This window comes from Phyllostomus discolor, chromosome 8 (genome assembly GCF_004126475.2).
Source record: "Phyllostomus discolor isolate MPI-MPIP mPhyDis1 chromosome 8, mPhyDis1.pri.v3, whole genome shotgun sequence".
Lineage (NCBI taxonomy): Eukaryota > Metazoa > Chordata > Mammalia > Chiroptera > Phyllostomidae > Phyllostomus > Phyllostomus discolor.
The window spans coordinates 108,194,414-108,212,938 of NC_040910.2; positions in this window are offsets into that span (position 1 = coordinate 108,194,414).

The window sequence follows — 18,525 nt, forward strand, 5'->3', positions numbered from 1 at the left end:
TGTTTCTCTCTCTCTCTTTCTCCCTCCCTTCCTTCTCTAAAAATAAATAAATAAAATCTTTAAAAAATAAAAAAAAGATTTTATTTATTTATTTTTGGAGAGGGAGAGAAGCATCAACCTGTGGTTGCCTCTCACGCGCCCCCTACTGGGCAGGCCGGCACTCAACCCACTGAGCCGCACCAGCGGGGTCAGGAATGTGTATTTTCAAGAAAGCCCTCCAAGGAATTCAAAGAGCATTGGTGCAAGTATTGCTGGGAATTCACAGCATTAGCGGCTGTCAGCCTCCCTTCCACCCGTGTGGCCTTATTTACCTTTTCTTTGCCTCAGTAGCCTCATCTGTGAAATGAAGGCAATAATAGCTTTGGCCTCCTACGGGAGGATTAACAGAGCATGGGGTTTGAGTCGAAGCCTAGCATCAGATAGGCACTCCATAAGTGATTGCTGATCACAGTAGCTGAGTAAGCGAGCCCCAGAGCACTGTCCTTCCCCAGGGGACCCTGGGTAGGTGAGCCTGGTCCCTGCCTCAGGGCAGAGTGCCCCTGCCCCCTCCCACTGCACTTTGGGGGGCCATGACCCCCATCTCACCCATCTCCTGGCTGGTGGGTGAGAGAGGCTTCTCAGGAGGATATGCGAGGGTGGGCTGGACGCCCGGGGGGTGGAGGAAAACCAAACTTGGACTCCCTAGGGACTTCGACCTGCCAGCCAGGTTGCTGCTGGAGGAAGCTGTCAGATGCTTTCCATCGGAGGGGCCTGGGAGCGGCCCGGGAGGGGCCCCAGCGAGAGCTTAGGCACCCCCAGGTGGTGAGTTCCTCCTGTTACAGGGACAGCCACAGAGAGCCTGGGGTATGGGGTGGGGGGAGGGCGATAAGGCAGAGGGAAGCTGGATGCTCCCCGCTGCTGGAGGCGGGTGATCAATGTCAGCGCCACAGCCCCACCCCTTCCTGAAAGGGGCTGGAGGCGCCGGCTACTCACCTGCCACTCCGGAGACCCGGGGCATAAACAGCTCCAGGAGTGGATTTCAGCTCAGCTTACCTGGGTGTCTTTTTCTCTACTGCGTTGAAGTATAATTTACATACAATAATATGCACACATTTTCAGTGTTCAGTGTGATGGATTCTGACAAATTTATACACACACACAAGCACCGCTAAATCAGGACGCAGAACAGCTTCATCATCCCCAAAGGCTCCCTCGCGCCCCTTCCCCGGCGATCCCCACCCTTCTCCCCACCCTTCCCCCCCGGCCCCAGGCAACCACCGATCTGCCTTCTGTCACTACGGGTTAGCTTTGTCTGCTCTGGAGTGTCACAGAAACGGGGCTGTGTGACATGTACTCTGGGCGTCTGGCTGCTCCTCGCTTTCCAGAAAGGGATCCATCCGCGCTGCTGTTTTGTCCGCGCACAACGCTTCAGCGCCGGGGAGGGTCCCATCGTGTGAACACGTGACCGTCTGGCCGACGGTCGGCGGGCACCTGCGCGGTTTCCCGGTTTGGGCCGCTGTGGACAGAGCTGCTGTGAATACGCGTGCACGAGTCTTTACGTGAAAATATGCTTTTTTCCTCTTTCTTGGGGAAATAGCTAAGAGCGGAATGACTGGATCCGCTGGCGAGGGTGTGTCTCGTCGACCCGCTGTTTCCTGAAGCAGCTGCATCGCCGTGCATTTCCACGGCCGGTGTGTGCGAGTTCCCGTGGCTCCCCGGCCTCACCAGCCCTTTGCTCGGTCAGCCTTCTCGCGAGCGTGTCGTGGGAATCGTGGTTTTACTTTGCGTTTCCCTGATGATGAAGGATGTTGCGTATCTTTTTCACAGGCATATTGGCCATTCTATATTTTCTTTTGACCATTCTGAAGATAGATTTTGTCTGCTTATTATCGAGCGGTACGAGGAGTTTGCTGGATACTAGCCCTTTGCCGGATACGTGGATGGCAAGTACGCCCCCCAGGCTTGCCTTGTTATCTCCGCAGCTGTCTAGACCTTGACTGCTTGCTCCGAGAGTGCAGTCTGGAGTTACTGAGTCTTTCTGACTCCTGCATCAGCAGGTGGGGAGAACAGTAGATCCCACACAGAAGTGGCGTGACATTGAACTCAGTTTGTGTCTGTAAAGTGCCTGAACCAAGCAGAGGTTCTCGACTCACGGTGGCCAGTACTGCTGTTATTCTCAGGGAGTTCGAGGCCTCTCCTTCCCCTCTCCTGGATCTGGCCCTGACGGAGTGATCTCTCTGTCATGGTCATCTGGCTCCTGAGGTCCCATGGGCAGCCAAGGCAGGGGCGGGATGGGGGCGGGATGGCCAGTGCCATCATTCTGTGTGACGCTGGGCCTCTAAGTCATCCTGGCTATTGGCCAGACACACAGATTCAGGGACCACAGGGGCTGGGCCCAGGGGTCCCCCACCTTGAAGCTTCAGAGGGAGGAAAAGCATCTCTGGGGACCCACAACTCCCACCCGGGGACCCACAATTGTGCATGCACACCCACAGTCCCTTAGTCTCCAAATCTACACAAGCACACGCGTGCCGTCCCATCACACCCCCCCTGCCACCTGCACACACTCAGACACTCACACCAAAAGCGAAACACAGTGAGCACCTACTCCCAACCCCCGCTGCCACTGATCAAGAGTGGCAGGCTCGCTGGCCAGACCATGTATAATTCAGAGATTTGGCCCAAAATAGTTCTCTTCGGGCTCAGCCTCCTGGATAGGGGAGGCGGGCCGGCGAGAGCAGCAAAAGGAGTGGGGACAGTGACCTCAGCCCTGGGGAAGATCCTAGGGTCTGCCTCTCGCTCCAGGGGCCTGGGCGGAGCCTGGGGAGAGTGGGGAGCTTGAAGAGCCCCCTGCAGGGCTCCCCACCATGTGGAGGGGCCCCTTTGTCTCCTTTCCCCACTCACATCCCCACATCCACCCACCTGGAAAGACAGGGTCCCCTGAGGGGCGGCTGGGAGAGCCACCAGGCGAGCTGCCACCTCCCGGGGCCCAGAGGCCCCACCCGCACATCTCTGGCTCCCCTGACACTCCCACAGGCCCCCGGTGAGAGGGATGCGGCTCGGTCCTCCAGCGTCTTTGTCCCGGGCCTCCCGTCTCCATCTCACCAATCCATTAGTTAAGTCCACAAATATTTACTGAGTACTCACCCGGGCGAGGCTGGGTCGTAGGACAGCGGAGGGCACTCGGGCTGTGTGGACAGAGGCTCACAGCTTGCTGAGGAGGCAGGACATTCACAGAAAGGACAAGCACCGGTCAAGGGAGGGACAGGCCGCAGGGGTCACGGGCAAGGGCTACAGGGAGGCTTCCTGCCAAAGGCCTGCCTTGACCCGGGCCTGGGTGGGTGGAGGGTGTTACTCGGGGAGATAGGCAGGCAGGAGGGGGTGGTGTGAGCTGGGTGAGGGGCTGGGAGGGACGAGGCTGTCTGGGTGTTAATAATACTGGCTGGTCATGCGAGGGCGTCACGGGTCTGGCCTGGTGTGTCCTCCATCCTTCCACAGTCGATAAGACAGTGACTTCGCCATATTCAATCCCTGGGGGTCCCCACCGAGGTTCTCCCCCTCATGGTGGTAACCTCTCTGCCTTCAGTCAGCCTGTGTGGGTTCACATCAGGACGTCGCTGCTGCATCGCCCCATGACCTTGGGTAAGTGACTTACCTGTACCTGTTTCCTCACCTGTTCAGTGGGGTTAATAGTAGTCACTACCTCATGGCCTCGTTGAAGAGATCCGTGAGAAAGGCGCATACGGCCCTCAGCCTTGCAGCCATCCAGAGGGCCTCCCACGTTCTCCCACACACCGCACACAGAGAGAAGGACTATCTTCAGCTAGAAAACAAGAGGGCTTCCTGGCAGAGGAAGGCTTTGAGGGAGGATTTGATTCGTGGTACCTGACTGCAGTCACCTAGCGGCGAAGGGCCACGGCCCGCAGTGGTGTGGGGGCCGCGTCCCGTGGCACCCAACTCTCCCACGATGCCACGGGAGTCCCAAGGGCCTTGATTCCACTTTGCTGTGGTTTCGCCCTGAATAGTCGGTGTATGGGTTGCGTTGATCCGAAGTTCTGGTGGGGCCCTTCCTCCTTTCTGCCTCTGTCCCCCCATCCATCGCTTTGGGCCCCTGTCCCCATCTCTCCATCACTCCCTGCCTCCACCTCTCTTAGTTTTGCTCATTTTGTCTTTCCCGAGTCTCATCCGCCCTCCCTCCCTTCTTCCAAGTCTCTCTCAAGTTGCGATCCCATCTTTCCTCTCTCTGCTTTGCTCTCCAGGGGCCTCGCTCAAAGACTCTGTACTCTCTTCCTGGGACTGGAGGCACCTGGGGCGGGGGCTGGGGGGGGTCCCTGCCCCCGAGGGGCCCACCCCTGGCCGGCCATATCCATCAGGGCTTCCTTCAGGGGGAGGGAGACATCAATGACTCTCCTCCCAGCCTCGAGAGTGCTGCTAATATTAGCCCGGGAAGGCAGCTCACTGATGGATTAGGAGAAATTAAGGATTCAAATTCTGTAATTTGAATCGAAGGGCCTTGCTTGCTGACAGCTCATACTTCCCCAGAAATTAATGAGTGAAGGAGGGACGGGCGGGATGGCAGCGCCGGCTTTCCTCTGTGACAACATCATCTCCTCCCGTGATCCGTGCCTTTGAAACCCCCCTCCCTGAGCAGGCACCTGCCTGGAGGGCCGGGGTCCTATTTGTCAGCAGATCTCGTCCCCAGATCCTCATGGGTCCCAGAAATTCCCAGGCTCCAGGCTCCAGCCTCCTCACACCCAGCACAACCCCGGCTTGGCGCTCCCGCTCAGAGAGAGGCGAGGGGGGAGGCTGGGATGGGCAGGCTGCACGTGGGGCAGGGCAACCCTCGCCTCCCGCTCACCCCGGCTGTGGGTGCGGGCCAGCACGCATCTGAACCTGTCTTCTCCGGACCCCAGTCTGTGACATGGACATAATAACCGCCCCCCACCTTGGGGGTGTTGTGAGGTGCAAGGTGCAAAGGATGGTTACCATCTCTCCCTCTCCCTCCCTGCCTCTTCTCTCTGCGCATCTCCGCTGCACTGCGGGCCTTCAGGGTGCCTGGCAAGGGCCTCACAGCCAAACCACGCCCCGACCTCCACTGGGGATTTGCCCTAGTGCGACGGAGGGCTCCTGGGCCTCCGGGGCCTCGTTTCTTCACCGTCTTTTCCGCCAAGCCTCGAAGTTCCAGGGTATCCCAGCAAGGGGGTGTCCTGTCTCTCAGACCACTTGCCAGCTTCCCCAAGGCCACACGTACTGGCCCTGTGCCTGGCACTCAGTAGGTACCCAATAATTAATAAACAAATTTAATCAACACCTCCTATTCCCTTCGTGCCTACCTCACTGTCCCCCAGCCCATGCCCACCAGGTATCCCGTAAATGCTGGCTGCTGATGGGCAGGCGCTGGAGTCTGCCAGGGCCCAGCCAGGCCCCCCGGGGTCCCCATGCCCGTGTCCTGGTGGGTAGCCACACCTGCTGTAGGTAGCCCCCCAGGGCACCTTCTCTGAAATGGCACCTTTTAAGCAATTTTCTAAAGGGTTGTTGGCACAGGGTTTGTGAGGGTGACTTCACCTTTGGACAAACCCTGTCCCCGCCCTTGCCCTAGTTCCGGGCTTACTCTGTCTACTCGGCACCTGGCTGAACCCCGGCTCACGGGTGAGGAGGGGCATCCTTAGTGGGTGGGGCAGACAGGTGCTGCAAGGTGGGAGCCCACAGGCCCCCACAGGAGTGGCCACTGAGGAGGTGGGGCTGGACTTCCTCCAGCCTCGCGAGAGCCAGGGTACACGGGGAACCAACAGAAATGGCTCCCTTCGGAGCTGGAAGGGGCCTCAGGACCAACTGGCTCTTTGACATGTGGGGAAACTGAGGCTCGGAAAGACTCATCGGCCATTACATCCCAACTGTGTGTCCAGCAGGGAGAAAGCCGGCAGGGTGACCCCCAGAGCAGATAACACCAAATCCCTCGAGAAGGCTCTGCAGAGTTCTGGAAAATCAGATGCTCTTTCCAGTTCTGCATCCTCGGGCTAGTGTCTGAGCAAAGGTTTTCTCCCAGGTGGGCTGGGGCTAGAGGCCGAGGAGGGAGAGTGGCAGAAAAACAGCTTTTTAAGTGACTAAGAGCAGCGTTGGGCAGGAAACACGGCCACTAGAATCCTGTCCCTTCCCCTCTCTGCCCCCTCCCCCCACCATCGTTCTTCCCCACCCTGCTTTCCTGGGAAGCCACCCAGTCAATGTCCCTTTCCCTGCTGAGGCTCGCCCGGATCCAGGCTGACCCCGAGGGAGGGGGCGCTCGGGGGAGCAACTCAGAAGCACCCACTGACCTTCGAGGCTCAGGGGCTGGCGGGCTCCCGCCTGACGTCCCCGTGCCGGCCCCGCGGCCCCCGGGCCCTCCGGTGCCCAGATCACCTTTTCCCGGATTCAATTAAAACGGTGTTGGGAGCAAGGCTGCAATAATTACATAATCATTTTCTCCAGGAAAGTCACTGGCTGGAGCTTGATGTGAAAGCCGGGCTGGAAATTGAATCTGAGGGGCAGCGGCAGGCGGCAAGGGGCCGGGGTGGTGGTGGCTCCTCGGGGGTCGGCTGTTCCCGGCTGCGACCACCTCCCCTGCATGGGCAGTGGGGGTGTCACAGCCCCCACGCCCACTGTCCATCACGTCACCTCCCTCAGGCCCTCAGGTCACACACGTCCTGGGGGCTGCAGGGCTCCCAGGCCACAGGGAGTGGGGTGGGGGTGTGGGGACAACAGGCCCAGAGCCCTAGTGCCCTCAGACTTTCTCAAGTCAAGGACCTAACCCGCCCGGAGGGATTGAGCAAAGCTGGGACTCCAACTAGGCCTTCTTTTTCTTTTTATTTTCTTAAGCTTTTGTTTATTTATTTTTAGACAGAGTGGAAGGAAATCGGTGGGAGGGGGGGAGAGGGAGAAAAACATCAATGTGAGAGAGAAACATTGAGTAGTTGCCCTTTGCAAGCCCCCCGACCGGGGACCGCACCTGCAACCCGGGCCTGCGCCCTGACTGGGAACAGAACTGGCGACCTTTCGCTTTGCTGGTACGATGCTCAGCCCACTGAGCCACACTGGTCAGGGCCAACTCTCGTAACTCTGCAGCCAGCGCTCTGTCTCCACCCCAGGGCTCCTGTCTCCCGTGAGGGGAGCCTAGTACCCACAGGTTCACCCTCTCCTAGTCCCTGCCCACCCTCTCCCGTCCTGTCCACCCCCCATCTCCTGCAGTTTCCTGGGTGGGTCCCCCCACATTCCCCGCATGCAGCGGGAGCCCTGTGCTCCCCCAGCTGAGATGCCCACGCTGGGTCGCACTGTCCTTTGCGGTGTCCTTCCTCCAAGCGCTAGCCTGGGGATCAGAATATCTGCCGCGTGTGGTGGCTCGCTCACTTCTTCCTTCTTTCTTATCTCCAGCAAAGACTCCCTGTGTCCTTATTTCACGTGAGGCCCCGAGGGGCAGACAGAGCAGCAGTGGCCCTCGGGTCCCCGTGGCGGATGGGATCGCGTCGACCACCGAGTCAGCTTGAGAGAAGGGCCCTCACCTGCCTGCAGCTGGGGTGGGTGGGTGGAGGGCTTCTGAGCGCGCTCCAAGCCGAGGCCTCGGAGCCCAGGACGGGTGTGTTTCCCCAAGGAGAGCTCGAAGGCTGGGAAGCAAGGTGCAGCCGGGTGCGATCTAGGGCGAGCTGAGGTCTCCATTTCTTTGACTCGAGAACGGACTCCCGGCTCCGGCGGCCTCACGGGATTCCGGAGACCCATGGATGTGGCTGTGCTCTGAGAGACGGAACATTCTGTTCAGCCGAGCATTGTGAATGGAGGGCGCTTGTCCTCCACCCGAACCAGGGGGCAGAGTCCGAGGGGGGCGTGAGTCGGTGGGCAGGGCTGGGGGGAGGTGGGAGGAACAGGAGCGCAGGATTTGCTCTGAGGACCCCTTGTGTTTCCTTGGGACTGGGCGCCAGTGACCCGGCATGGGGGTGCCTTGACCACAGGACAGGGGGTCCTGTGTGTGGGGGGAGAAACTACAGAGTGGGCAGCTGCTGGCAGGGCTAAGCCTGGCCCCTGTGGCCAGTGTCCAGCTTCCACATACAGTACCTTCTGGGCTCGGGCACGCCCTGAGAGTCAAGGTGAGATTCTGACGGGACCTAGTCCCCTCCCTGAGCCTCCCAGCCAATCAGTACCTGCTCTGCCCTCCCTGCCTTCAGCGGGGACTCTGGAACAGACTGGCTGGCTAAGAGAGAAGCCCCTCTTCCAGCCTGGCAGAACCACCCACCCCCAAGTGGCTCTGGAGGAGACCTAGCCATAGGCAGGCTTCGGGCCTCCCTCTCGAGTGGCACCAACCCCTGGGCATCCGGCCCCTCGGGCCCTGCTCAGCCCATGCGTGTGGCCCCAGTGCCCTTCCTGGCACAGCTGGCCTGGTCAGCAGCTGCAGGGGTGAGTCACAGCTCTCATTAGAGCTTAATTAATCAATTGAGTTAATCAGACAGCTGGGATGTGCTGTGGTTGCAGATGGGGTCAGGAGAGAGAGAGAGAGCCAAAGCATGAAGGGCCGGGTCGGGGGATCTGGGGCTGCCAGGGTCAAGGCTGGCGGCGGAGCACGGTGGGCTGGCGAGAAAGGAGGGTGGTGGCCAGGGCTGCACCTGAGGTCCCTGGAAAGGAGGCCGAATGGGCTCAGCGAAGGCCCACGATGGGCCACTCTGAGAGTGCCCTTTGCTGGGGGCCGGAGGCAGGGCCTCGGGAAGGAGAAAGCAGAACCTCTTCCACCCCCGGCTTCCTCTCTTGTTTTGCTTTTTAAAGATGATTTATTTATTTATTTATTTATAGAGAGAAGCGAAGGGAGGAGAGGGAGAGAAAAATCGATGTGCGAGAGATACATCGAGAAACATTGATGTGCAAGAGATACATCGGTCGGTTGCCTCTTGCACGCCCCTAACTGGGGACCTGGCCTGCAACCCAGGCGTGTGCCCGCCCTGACTGGGAATCGAACCAGCGACCTTTGGGTTCGCAGGCTGGCACTCGATCCGCTAAGCCACACCAGCCAGGGCTCCTCTCTCATTTTTTGCCTGGTCACGTGTGTCTCTGGAAGCTGTCTGAAATCCTTATTTGAATGGAGGGGGGGAAAGAGAGAAAAGAAACCCAAAAAGGTGTGTCTTCACATTCCCCGTGATTCCAGTGATGGAGGAAACCAGATGTCTCCTGGGACTGCGGACAGAGACCCAGACTCAGAGATAGGAGAGACCTCGTCTCTCCGGGTGAGTGGCTCGGGCTCTGGACATCTGGGCGAGGGGGGGGTGGGGGATGGGCAAGGGCCAGAAGGACCGGAGCCAAGGTTGGGCCGGAGCCCAGGAAGAACACGGGGAGGCAGAGAGTACTTGAGTGAAGTTTACACTGTGATTTGCAAAATGTTGTTTCATCTGTTTTTTCTTACACCTGACCTTGGAATTTACTTGGAGGGAGGTGGGGTCGGGGTGTGGACAAGACAGGACAGGACGTGTGAGGGTGGGACAGAGAGGACTTGTGGACATGGACACACCCCCACAGACCCTTCCCTCCAGGGGCTTACAGTTCCCACGGGGCGACAAGCTAAGTGCAGTCTCGAGTGACCCAGAGCCTGAGGCTGTAAGAAATAAGGGTCCAGGGCCTGAGACATGCAAGGAACTATGGGAGATGGATTCAAGGAGGGCAGGTTTTTTTTTTTAAGATTTTATTTATTTATTTTTAGAAAGGGAAGGGAGAGAGAAAGAGAGAGAGGGAGAGAGAGACATCAATGTGCAGTTGCTGGGGGCCATGGCCTGCAACCTAGGCATGTGCCCTGACTGGGAATCGAACCTGTGATGCCTGGTTAGCAGCCTGCACTCAATCCACTGAAATCCACTGAGCTACGCCAGCCAGGGCAAGGAGGGCAATTTTTGAGGAGGCTGTGAAAGGCTTCACAGAGGGGGTGCATGTGAGCCTGGCCTTGCAGATGGGTAGGATTTAATTTTTTTTAATTGATTTGAGAGAGAGAGAGGGGAGAATACGTGTATATATGCGGGTAAATGTATATGTATTTGTGTGTGTGTGTGTGTGTGTGTGAGCGTGTGTGTCTGGAGCAGCGGTTCTTGCTCTTTAAGGAGTCACAGATGCCTCCGAGCCTTGACAAAAGCTTAGACCCCCAGCTTAGAAAAACTCATACTCAGGGGGCATGACACCCGCAATGACAGAAGACAGGAGGTGCATTCACAAATCTTCTAGAGCCCGTTGAGGGACCTCCTAGCACTCAGATCTCTTAAAGCCCCAGCTCTCCCCTAGCTGAAGAGTCTTGCAAATGCTGTAACCGAGGGCTCGCCGTGGTTCCCAGGACCTGGCAGGTGTGCTGAGGGCATGAGATCCGGGGCTTGGTGCCTCTCCCCACACCCTTCCCCTGGCGGGACAGTTCTGCAGCCAGAAGAGAGTAGGGGGTGGGGATTGTGGGTAATAGCAGCTGGGGCCACTTGGGCCCAGGCACGAGAGTTCCAGGATGCCAGGCCCCTTCCTTCCCTGGCTCCCAGCACCAGCAGAAAGCGTCAGCCCAGCCCTGGGAGGTCTGTGTCCCTGTCAGCACCGAGCATCTTTCACCTTGCTCAGAAATAGGCTGCCCTGGCTGGTGTGGCTCAGTGGATTGAGCGCGGGCTGAGAACCAAAGTGTCACAGGTTTGATTCCCAGTTAGGCCACATGCTTGGGTTGCAGGCCACAGCCCCCAGCAACCGCACATTGATGTTTCTCTCTCTCTCTTTCTCTCTCCCTTCCCTCTCTAAAAATAAATAAATAAAATCTTAAAAAACAAGAAAGAAAGGGGAGTGTCCACCCCAGGTCCTGCCCAGCAGAACTAGGGACCTGCAGTGGGCTTGTGGAGGGACCGTCACGACCATCAGTCCGCCCCCCCACCCCGGGGAGTCTGCAGCAAGGCATCATGGGCCCCTTGAGTCGAGGAAATTCACCCCACACACAAAGGGACGCTCTGCCTTGAATTCCACAGGGGCACACTTTGTCCTCTGCCTCCAGGGTCCCCTCCCCGCTGTCGGAGAGGCAGCAGCCCCTTGCCTGTGGGCATCGGATTCCAGATCTCTGCTGGCCCAGCACGGTAGCCAGGCACCACCCGTGGCAACCGAACCCTTGGAATGTGGCTAGTGCCACACATGAAACTGACGGTATTTTAAACATACTGATCACATTAAAAAATAAATTCATTTCCCCTGTTTCTTGTGCTTTTTCGATGTGGCTACCAGAACCCTTAACAGCGCGTGTGTGGCGGGCACTAGGTTTCCATTGGATGGAACCGCTCTAGACACCAGCGGCCCCACCCCCTGTGAGGTGTTTGGTGCAACCTCACAAAACCTCTGAGATGAAACTGAATGTCAAACGCAATTGAAAAAAAAAAGTAAACTTTGTGAGATGAGAGGAATGGGGGTTACGAGCCTTCACGCTGTGGATAAGGAAGGTGGGACTCCGGGAGGTCAAGTGACTTGGTCAGACTCGAGGGGCGGAGGCCGGGTTTTCCTGAATGTGGAATGGAGACCACCTTCCAAGGCGATCCAAGAGGTGCCCCTTTCTCCACACGCTGGCGCCGAGCCGCTCACCTCCCCCGGCCCCTGCCACAGCCCCTCCTCTCCCCTTCACCCGCTCTGGGAACCTGCTGGAAACTTCCCCTGACAACCCTGTTGAGACATGGCCCTTGGCCCTCCGCTAAGGCCAGAGTCTAATCAAAGCCGGTGCCCTTGTCCTGCCAGGACAAGCATGCTCCTTTGTACCTGCTGCCCTTCACGTCGGTGCCCAGGGCAAAAGAAGCCATGGCCACTGCTCCCGGGGACAACCCCGCCCCCACCCCACCCCCATCCTCAGCCTGGGCTCCACCCCTTCTGCCTCCTGCGTATACAGGAGTATGTTCAATGAGGCTAAAGGATTGTTTCTTTAATTTCAACCCCCCCCCCCCTCGCTGTCCTTAGTCCCTGGAACACGATAAAAATACCCAGCATTGATCTTCTTTTCTTCCCCTTCTGCCAGGGTAATGTTTACCCAGGTGTCAATCAGGAGAAGAATTTGGCTTCCTAATTTCTCTTCCCCTCCCCGGGGGCTGCGTGTCTCCCTGCCTCGCATGGACACTGAGCTGGAATCAAGGTTACTAATAATCCCCCAGCACACACAGACACTGAGAGCACATATATTAAAGTCACATATTGATTTATATTTTCAGGTCCCTCTGCCTTTCTGCCCGGCCTCAGCCTTTCTCTCTGCCAAGGAGAAAAAAAGAATTACACAGCTATATTTATCACCAAGATGGTTCGTGTAAAGAGCATTGTGTCCGAAGGTAATGCCCACCCCTCTCCGCCCTCTTCGGGGATATTTTTTAGAACGAGTGTGGCATCGCCTATTCATAAGCATTTATCTTTTGGTGTCCGTTCTTTAACTTTCCCGTGAAGGAAGTGGTGAGAGATTTAAGGTTGGCTGTTGGAAGGACTTTCTGGCCTGACAAGCGGTGCCTGCCACCCCCAAGGAGGCTGGTGGGGTTGTCTTGCCAACAGAGATACCCCTGTTGTCGGTGGGGGTCAGGCTGGCTAGGAAGCTGTGGAGAAGGTGGGGCAATGGACTCAATCACTTTTAGAGGTTCCCCGCCAGGCCACAGAGGTCCTTGTGATTCGTGGCTCGCTGCCCACGGACCCATTCCACAGCTGGGAAAACCAAGAGGCTGGGGAGTGAGTGCACTTCCCCCTGGAGCTCCGTATTCCACGTCAGCCTTGGCATTCCGTCTAGACTCCGAGCTTGTTGGGGAAAAACCAAACGCTTTCCTCCAGGCCTGGGCGGCTCCTGCCCTGAGGAGTGGCGATGGGGCACGGTAGTCTGGGAGCAGGCGGTGGCGGAGGCCAGGAGGAAGCCAGTGCGGAGATTCTTGTTCTTTAAGGTGAGACGGGGGAGGAAGGGCTCCCGGAGCTCTGAGCTCAAACGCCTGCCACTCTGTCGGGCGGAGCTGCTATTTAAAAATGCCCAACTGTTTGACTCTGGTTCCCTCAAGAGGCCCGTGGGATGGAAACAATGTTGAGCGTGGAGACCCACCTGCAACCTCTCACCACCTTCTGAATGCCTCCGGGGGAGTGTCCTTCCCACTCACATGCATCAGCTCCTTTATTATTCATAGCTGCTCTGGGAGGCAGAGGGTGTCGGCCCCATTTTACACACGGGAAAGCTGAGTTTCAAGAACCTGCCCAGCCTCACACGGCTGGGACAAGGCCAGCCCCCACCACTGCCGGGTTTCCTGATCCCCCTGCGGGGGCGCTCAGCCTCACCGATGCGGCAGAGGCCGGCTACGGCGGCCTTCAGGCCCCTGCAGCCTCCGTCCCTGGCCCCGCCCGTGGCCCTGGCTCTGGGCTCACCTCCAGGCCCAGCTAGACTCTCCATCCTTGGTACCGAGGCTCCTCTTCTGGTTGTGCCCAGACTCGCCGGGGAATCCTGACCCCGTCCTGCTGCCTCCCCAGCCTCTGCCAGGCACGCTGGGCGGCCGCCGGGCTGGCTGCCCGCTCCTTTCCCTTTGGTGTGTTCCAGTAACTTGACTGGGTTGCTTCCAACCAGGGTCCCTCACTTCATTCTGGAACCTACTTTACCCCTTGGCCAGGACTGAGAACTGACGTCTGCGGGCGCCACTCTGTGCCGCCCAGGGCAGGGTGATGCCCTGCTCGTTTGTGACCCCACAACAGCCCTGCCAGGGAAAGGTAGAGCCCCGGATTACCAACGAGAAAACCGAGGCCGAGGAGCACAAGGGACTTTTCCTAGGTCACCCAGAGGGTAAAAGGTGTTACAGAGATTCCGTCAAGTCCGTGTGACCCAAAATCCCAAAGTCTTGGCTTTGGAGCTCACTCCCACCGCCGGGCTGTTCCCCTCGGACAGTGCTGGTGAGGGCCACGGAGGGCGGGGGTGCCAGACAGCTCAGGGCGCGGCATGAATCAGCAAGGAGGACCCTCCCGGATAACTTTTCCCATTGAAAATCTGTTTCCCTCGCAGCCACGGGTGATGTATGGCTGGGGCTGATGAGAAACGTGCAGCGGAATGGAGGCAGGCAGCGCGGGCGCCCGGGCAGCCGGGCGGGGGGTGGGGGGGCAGCGCGGCATTGAGATTCCGCGGGACGCGGAGGGGGCGGAGGGGGGCGGGGCGGCGCAAGCCCTGACGCGGGCCGGGTAATTGATCTGGAGGTGCCAATTTGCAGCAACTAAATATTTGGTTTCTGCCTCTGCCTGCTCCGCACTCTGCTCAAACAAACTTCAATTAAAAGTGAAAAGGGAGGGACGCTGGGTGGGGGGTTTCGGCGGGCCCGGTCCCCTGCGGCCTGATCGATGGCATGGAGCCTGCGGGTTGCGGAGCGCTGCGGCGCGCGGGCGGGGGACCGTCGTCGGCCAGGGCGGGGAGGGCGGGGAGGGGCTGGCGCCCTGTTCCGGACCAACGGGCGCCCGGTGCGCCCGGCCCAGGAGAGGCAGCACCTCGAACCTGGGGCAGTGGCTTAACCTCATTTGGCGGAGCAGAGGTGCCCACTGTGTGCCGGGAGCGGGACACACGTAGCGCTAGCCGACACCCCCACTCCGGAGGGCCAGCCCTGTGTGCAGGAAGCGGGGAAGGAGCAAGCCCAGGGCGCTGCACCCCCTCTCCCAACGCGCCCACCACAGGAACTTTGATGGCGGCCTTGCCCTTCACTGAGCGGCCCTCCCGAGAGCTGCAGGGTGCCCAGGGCCCCCGGGTGCTGAGATCCACCCCCTTTCTTGTCTGCTTTCAAGCCGACGGGAAGATTCCAGGAAGAGATTAGTCTACACCGGGTTGGCAAAAGCCATGAGGGTGAGTGGGGCCCAGGCTCCACCCTTGGAGAGGTCTGAGGAGACAGTCTGGGATTGGGGAGGGGCGGTGAGATCCTGGGGATTGGGGGAGGGTGCCTAGAGACGTGGCTGCAGCCCGGAGCAGGGGAAGGGATCTTGGGGTCACAGTTGCCTCTTTTTGGGGCTTCAAGACACAGAGACGATACTCACTCACTGGGTGAAGTCAGTGCACAGGGAAACGACTGTCCCTTGAGAACCCTCCAGTACTTTGAGGGAGAGGCCCCAGGACTGGGGAGGGGAGCTGAACGCTGGTGCAGGGAAGCAGGGGGCATCTCAGGGCCTGCTGGACGGGCAGCTTGGGGGGTAGTTAGGACAGTTCTGAGAAAGATATGATGAGGGGTGGGGTGGGCACGAGGCATCCAGGTGCAGACAGACAGAAAGTGGAGGGCATGTAGAGTCCTTTCATCTGAGAGAGCGTTTCATGAGGGCCGGAGTTGGGAACGAGGCCGAAGAGCTGGGAGGGTGAGTCGGGAGGCCGCTGTTTCCTCTCATGCCTCTATGCCCACGGGCCGGAGTGAAAGAACGGCTTCTACGCTCACCCCCGAGCCACGGGAGGCTGCCGCCGGTGCACTCAGCTGCAGGCTGCAGCCCCTTCCTTCCCTCTCCCCCTTTCAACCCGCTCTACCCTCCCCCAGGGTCCCCTTGGTTCAGGGCTGGGTGTGGGAGCACAGGTCATGCCCCAGAGGGCCCCAGCCTCCAGGTGATCGGACGGCCCTGCACAGCTCCTCTGGACCAGGGAGGCCTGAGGGCGCCCCCGTTCCAAACACAGGGCTCTGGGGGAGACTGGTCTCCCCTTTCTGCCCCCCTTCTACTTCCAGCAGTTGCCTCACAACCCCCCCCCCCAACCTTCCTCACCAGCCCGCAGCCCCCACTTGTCTCTCTTTGTTGCTTGGGGCACCGGTTCATCATCACAGGTACGCTGGATCCGGGAGCCTCCCCGTCCACCACGACTCCCCCTCCCAGCTCCTCCCAGGGGCTGCCGCGTCCCCGGCCTCAAGCCCCTTCCCAGCCGGTGAGCCGGGCGCCTGCTCCCTCACATTCCCGTCCTCCTTCCCGCCCTCCCCCTGGGCGCGGAGCTGTGGAGCAGAATGATTTCCTGTAATTGGCCAGCAATCTGGCTGCCCGACTTGTTCTATCGACATGCTGGTTAGCTGGAAATTGTATTGGAATCTGAGCGACAGGGCGGGGAGGGGCGGGTGGGGAGCAAAGAGAAGAGGCTCTTTGGGCCTCCGCTGGGTGCAGCCTCAGCTCCGTGGGTGGGACGGAGGAGCCACAGCCACACCACCCCTTCCTGGGAGGAGCAGGAATGCAGCCCACAGGACTTCGCCCCTTCACTTTGCTCTTTCTCTCTCGCCATCTCCGAGGTGGAGGCGGGGGGGGGGGGGGCGGGTGAGGAGGGTCTCCCCCACCCCACCACCCCTTTGTGCCCTTTTGCCAGTCATCACGGCCACCCCATTCATTCCCACTCCGGGTTGTAGGGCTGGTTCCTCCTGACCTGCAGTGTCTTGGCAAGAACTAGTAGTGGTGTCCAGCAGGCACGGCTCTCCCTCGCATCTGATTTCCAGCCACAGATGCTCATCATGGAGTGTCCCTAACTTCCCCCTGCCTGTCCCCAAGCAAAGAGAGGCCAGACATCTGGAGAGGTGAGTACTAGATAGAGAGACGGGGTGTCACTAATGGGAGCCGTGCAGGCGGTGGGAGCACTGTATTGGGCATCCAGGAGCTCTGGACCCCGTGGATCAGCCTCTGAGCCTCTGCAAAATTCTAGCTCGGCCTCCTTCACAGAATGGGGAGACTTCAAGTGGATCACCACGTGAACACGCTTTGCAAACTTAGAGCTCTGAGAATTATCCTAGGACCAGCTGGGCCGGGCGAGGGAGGAAGGCTGGAGTGGGGTGGTTTTAGGGCCTGCCTGCCCACTTTGTCCCCAGCAAAAATCCAGTCTGCCTGCCACCCTCACTGGAGTGTCCACTGCTCCGCGGCTGTGTGGGGGTGGTAAGGCCCCGAGTGGAGAACGGAGCGCAGTGCCCAAGCACGAGGCTGCAGGGAGAGAGGGCGGAAGCCAGGGGTCTCTTGTCCTGCGAAGGGGGGGCGGGTAGGGCAGGATGAGGACACCACCCTCTGCCCTGCAGTGCTGGGTGAGCAACACAGCTTAATAAGCACCGGGGGGCCAGGCAGCGCACACCCTTCCCCCAGGGGTCCCGCCACAGCCACTTGGTGGGGGATCAGAGGAGGCTCAGCCAAGAGGGAAGCAGCGGGACACCACAGGGACTGAACAACCATTTCAACAGCTCCCACCGCAGAGGTCGGACCCCCAACCCGGGTGGGTGCTGCCACCTGCCGGCAGGAAGGGACGACGCCCTCCAGGGCGCAGGGGCTGGGGCTCCGGTAGCAGCTTGGCGCTCGCTGCTCCCGGGGCTTCGCAGCCTCACAGGGGGCCTACCCAAGGCGCCACGCCCCGCGGGAAAGTCGGCCGTCTTCTAAGCCCACCTTGGGCCACCGAGCCTGGGAAAGGGAGGCGGCGAGGAAGGCGGCATGAGGAGGCAGGACGGGAGCTCCGGGGGACCGGGGAGCTCTGGATCCCGATTTGGCCGCCCGGGGAAGGTTGGCTGTCCTCTGGCATTCTTGCACCAGACTCGGCGGACTGGGTCAGGAGAGAAATTCTTTGGACCTCTACCGTCTGCAAAAGGTTTTTACTGTCCTGCACGAGGTCCTTTGACGTGAGCGTCACGATGCCCACCTGGTGGAGGAAACGGGGGCCAGGACGCAACCCCAGATCTGCGGCTGCCGGGAGCTTGGGGGTGCAGTGGGCAGAACCCTGAAGCCTGGCTGACCCCAATCAGATCCCCCCCAGCTCCCTGGGCCTGCAGCCGTAACATAACCAATGTTACGTCACCTCTAGGGCGGTGATGTCCAGCTTTTCATCTCATGGAACGCAGATTACTAAAATTCTGTGGCACGCCAAAATATATTTTTTGTCAACCTGACGAAAGTTGGTTGTCATTTGTATGATTCATTCACACCAGACAACTGTTGTTGTGTTGGCTGTGGTCATTTTCTCATTTGACCATCTAAGGGAAAAAAGGTCAGTGTCCCCGACTAAAACAGTCAGGTATTTGCACGTTTTAAAAATCCTGGCAGCAGCCCTGGCTGGCATAGCTCAGTGGATTGAGCGTGGGCTGGGAACCAAAGTGTCCCAGGTTCGATTCCCAGCCAGGGTACATTCCTGGGTTGCAGGCCAGAACCCCTAGCAACCGCACATTGATGTTTCTCTATCTCCCTCCCTTCCCTCTCTAAAAATAAATAAAATCTTTAAAAAAAAAAATCCTGGCAGCGCACCAGGGGAAAGCCGCTGCTCTGGGGTGCTACACACCCAGCGAAGTGTCCCACACACCGCAGGCATCCGTGAGGTCATTTTCTCAGTGACCAGGGTAATAGGACACCCTGTTACCTCAACGGGGGGCCATACCTTTCTTCCTTTCACCCTGCACGCCAGGTCCTGCTAAACCTGGGAAGCAGCACCCGGCCTTTCTCGCCCTGCCCCGGCCCCACCCCGAGGCCCACCCCAGGCCGGCCCAGTCTTTGCACCTGGGGCTTGCAGGGAGTTAATGATCTGGTCTCTGAGGTACGTGAGCAGCTCTGGGAAAGGGGGCACTAACTACAGCCGCCACAGCACTCACATTTGTCACA